Below are 4,675 nucleotides of genomic sequence, written 5' to 3'. Positions count from 1 at the left end.
GAAGTCTATGGGGGAGAGAATAGTCTAAAAGTATTATATTTTAGGGCATTATTTTTATCGTAGGAGTATGCAATGAGGGTTGCAGAGTGGATTAAAATTAATTTTAATGAAAGTTTACAGAGACTTAGGGTTTCCAGTCATTCATTGTTGCACTTTTTCCCCTGTCTACCCACTCCACTCATTCACTCTTCTCCTTGAAAAGAAAAACTCTTTCAGTGTTATGCAACACCTCCCCCCAAGTCCATTTCACTATGCAGCCTTCACTCTGGACTTCTGTAATGATAAGAATACCCATTCATATGTCTCTTTTAAATAGTTTTCTTCCACATTTGTTTCAATGCAATACATATCATTCCTCTGCTCCTTTTCTGTCTTCCCTCAACCCTGACATCTGTCCCATTTTACAACAGTGGCCCTATACAATATTTGTCCTTTAGTGATTGAGATACTTCACTCAGCATAATGTCCTCCAGAGTCATCAAGTTTGTATAATATTTAATGAATTTCTTGTTTTTCAATGCTGTATAGTATTGCATTGTGTGAATATACCAGGCTTCTCTATCCATTCATTTGTTGATGGGCACTTAGGTTGTTTCTAGCTCTTTGTTATTGCGAACAAAGCTGCAATATATATGGGTGTGCATATATCTGCTTAGGTGGCAGTTATGGTTTCTTTAGGGTAAATTCCTAGTAGTGAAATTGCTGGGTCAAGGACATTTTTTTTTCTTATGTCATCCTTGTTCACTTTCCAGCTCTCAGATGCATAGCAGATGATTGGAAAGAGTGTGGACTGAATTATGGACACCTCAGTCTTTAAGCTGACATCATTGCTCCTAAGTATTCTGGAGCCATCGTCAGCAGGCTTGCCTAGTGCAATATGCCTTCTGATCTCCTGAATCCTAGTGCGAAGGGTATTTATTGTTGATTCAAGCAGGATGAAATAATTGACCACTTCAATCCTTTCTCCATCTGTCATGGTGGTGGCTGTTGGTCCCACAGTAAGGACTTCTGTTTTCTTGATGTTAAGATATAATCTATACAGAAGGCTGAAATCCTTGATCTTCTGCACCAAGCATTTCCAGCCCACCTCCCCCTCCAGCTCCCCCGCTCCTTCAGCAAGCAAGGTTGTATCATATGGATAAAACAGTTGTTGATGAGTCTTCCTCCAATCCTGACGCCACATTCTTCTTCACAGAGCATCATTTAAATAGATAATATCATGGCAAGTGAGTCGCTTGGCATTCCGAGTGGGGAGTGGCTGTCACCAGAGCAGTGTGACTTCCCGAGTGAATTCCTGGTGGGAATTGGGCTGTCATGTGGAGCAGTGTCACTCAGCTGATAGTTGTGGAGGAAAGTGGCTCTCTCTGGGGAAGAGGCCCACCTGGAGTGTCTGGTAGAAAGTGGTCATCACAGGAGTACTTTGACTCTCACATGTACTTTCAAGTGGGAAGCAGATGCCAGTGAAGTGGTATGAGCCCCGCTGGTGATCCTGTTGGGAAGTGGCTGTGAGTAGGGTGATGGGACATACCTGGAGTATCTGGCGGGAAGTGGACCCTCAAGGGAGAGGCACGACTCACCCAGCATTTTATTATGATTTGTGTGTGTACTGTCAAATTGGATCTGAGAGGTACAGGAGGAGATGGTCCCTCCTTCTCCAGAAGAGCATCTGGTGGATTCAAAGTGCTCACCTCTGGGATTGCAGTGCAGCTTCTTGCCACAAGGCCACCAGAGCTCGCCTCGCCCAACATTTTAGGCGAAAAGTTGCTGGTGACTGTCACTGGAGAATAGAATGATTCCTGACATCTCTGGTCGGAAGTCATTGCCATAAGAGTTGGGGTTCTCTAACCAGAGTGAGCATCCTAATACCCTGGAGGGACACTGAAAGACTGACTCCCTGACCACATTCCCGGCTTTCTGATGCAGCAGTTTTAGGGAGAGGAGGAAGGAACAAGAATGTGCATCTCTAACAAGCTCCTCAGTGATGGTGATGCTGCAGACAGGGACCTCCCTGGCAGAGTACTCAAGGAGGTTCTGAGAGGCTAGAGGCCCAAGGCTTTCTCCCAAAGGATGCTGGACATGCACTTTAGCTGAGTCTGAGAGAGTGCAGCCAGAGTGCTCCTTGGAAGCGAGGATGGTAAAGCTTCCTCTCACATACTCGGGACATGTGATCAGGTAAGATATCTGCTTGGTAAAGTTGTTCTTGCTAGATGCCCTTGGAGTGACTATGATTTGTAGCAACCCTATGAACAACAGATCAGGAATCTGTGCACTTGGAAATGCTTGGTAAGGAAGGAGAAGACCCTCAATGACATGGAGTGATGCAATGTTTGCAACAGTGGGCTCAGATACAGCAGAGACTGTGAGGATAGCACGGGATGGGGCAGAGCTTACACAGTTGGAGCTGATTTGACAGCAGGAGCTATGCAACCAGTGCAAAGGTACGCGGTTTGAATCCACCAGCTGCTTCTCGGGAGAGAGAGAGAGAGAGAGAGAGAGAGAGAGAGAGAGAGACTAGTTCCACCTATACGATTTGCTGCCTCTGAAAACCCATTGCAGAGTCACCTGAGGGTCGGTTCTGATTCAGTGGTACAAAACCACCACCACCAAAAACAAGAAAGGAAGCTTCCGCACGTTTATAAATGGATCACAGGTTAGGATGACTGAAGGAGAACTGAGGCCTTTGAGTTGTGGTGCTGGAGGAGAGTATTGAACATGCCATGGACCACCAAGAGAACAAATAGATCTATTGTGGAGAGGGTGAAACTAGTTTGCTTCTTGGAGGTAAGGATTTTGAAACTCTGTCTCATATACTTTAAGCATATTACCTTGGAGAAGGACTTCCTACATGGCAAGCTGGAGGGTCATTGCAGGAAAGGAAGACCCTGGACGAGATGGGTGATACAGTGACTGTGGCAATGGGTTAGGTGTGTCAGAGATGGTGAGGTTGGCTCAGGACAGTGTTCCGAGGTTCAGAGCTGTTTTCGTGTTAGCATAAGTTAGCTTTTTTGGGGGAGGGATTGTAAATCAATGAAATAATTTTTTCTTGTACTTTTCCAAGAGGGGAATGTACTGGTATGTGTGGAGGAGGGTTGGGAGGGGAGAAAAGTGCAACAATGAATGAATAGAAATCCAAAGTCTCTGTAAATTTTCATTGACATTAATAATAAAAAAATTTTTTTTAATTAGCCTTTAAAAAGCTATTACATTAGTTCTTTCTGGTCTCCAGCTACCTTAACTACAGACATATGAGTTTGCAAATTATGTACAGCTCTGAGTAAGAGAGAGGGAGGGAAGGAGGGAGAGAGAGAGAGAGAACGAGAGAGTGAGCTTCCTATACTAAGATGCAAGTTTTGAGGAGCGGCAAAATTTGAGGAAGAGGGGAGCAAGACTCTGGTGCCAGTGAGACTCTTGTGATGGTGGTGGAGAGATTATGCATTTCAATGGAGAAACGTTACAAGGTGTAACCAGAGGATCCCTGAGATACAGGCCACCGTTCAAAGTTTTGCTGTGTTTGCCAGATAACTAAGGAGAAGCTCACTTATAACTGCTCTGAGGCAAACCTTGCTGGATGGTGGAGGAAACGAGAGGCTTCTTGGATTTGTGTTGCTGAGCTGCAACCAGAACCTGGACTATTTGAGGAATTATGCCTTGAGACTTCTGGGCTAAAACCTGGATTTGCACTGATTGGTATTCTTTGCCTCCCCCACTCTACAACTTATTTCCCTAATCAACCCCATTCTCTGTACTACAACTGTGAGTAAAGTCTGTGAGTCAACAATGAATAAACAAATCTCTTGCTGTTGGTGAGATTCTAGAGACCCCGTGGGGCTGGGCTATGGGCTCTTTATCTGCTGTCTGCTGGGGGTGGGGGGCACTGAGGGGCTGTGCTGTTCTCACTCCCTTAGGCCCTTTCAGAGAGTCACCCATGGCCCTATGCCCTCATGTCCCATTTTCTGTCCTCGTTCATAGAGTCACTGTGAGTCATAGTCAGCTCAACAGCACATGACAACAACACGGATTATCTTACCTCCTCGGGGGAGGGGCTTGGAGTGAGTCAAAATGAGTGTGAGAAGAAAGGTGATCTGTGGTCAAAATTCAAGAAGAAAAGCCAATTACAATCCCACCTGCATCGCTAATGGCAGGGAGTGTCTCCCATAAGCTCAGGTCCAGGGAACATGTGGATAAAAGGGATTCCCATGCACAGAAACTGAGGAGTGAATCCACTCATCATATCAGAACTCAGCAGATAGGATGTGGTTATAGGGAGCCAGCTTCATGATCTGACACAATCATCATATAACCACATGTCTAATACAGTAACTATATTGCTGTGATTGTCAGAGACCATTAAGTTGTATATGACTCAAAACAACATTGTGGGGGAAAAAAAGCTGACCCTTATCTTTTAATACTATATCCCTCTATTGTCCATAAGGTGTTCAGAGGTCTGTTTCAGAAATGGATAGCCAATTTGGCTTCCTAGTCTGTCTGAATCTGGAAGCTCTGCTGAAACCTGTTCAGGTTTTCACCAGCGGTGATACTTCCGGCATTTAAAACACTGATGGCAGTGTTCCATCTTGTTCTATTTTTTGAAATAGTTTATATAGAATTGGTGACAGTTCTCTAAATGTCTGATAAAATTCGCTTGTAAATCCGTCTGGTCCAGGACTTTTTT

Source organism: Elephantulus edwardii, unplaced genomic scaffold (assembly GCF_000299155.1).
Source record: "Elephantulus edwardii isolate Elephantulus edwardi_28Jun2011 unplaced genomic scaffold, EleEdw1.0 scaffold00125, whole genome shotgun sequence".
Lineage (NCBI taxonomy): Eukaryota > Metazoa > Chordata > Mammalia > Macroscelidea > Macroscelididae > Elephantulus > Elephantulus edwardii.
The sequence above is the reverse complement of the archived record's forward strand: the minus strand, read 5'-3'. Positions refer to the sequence as shown.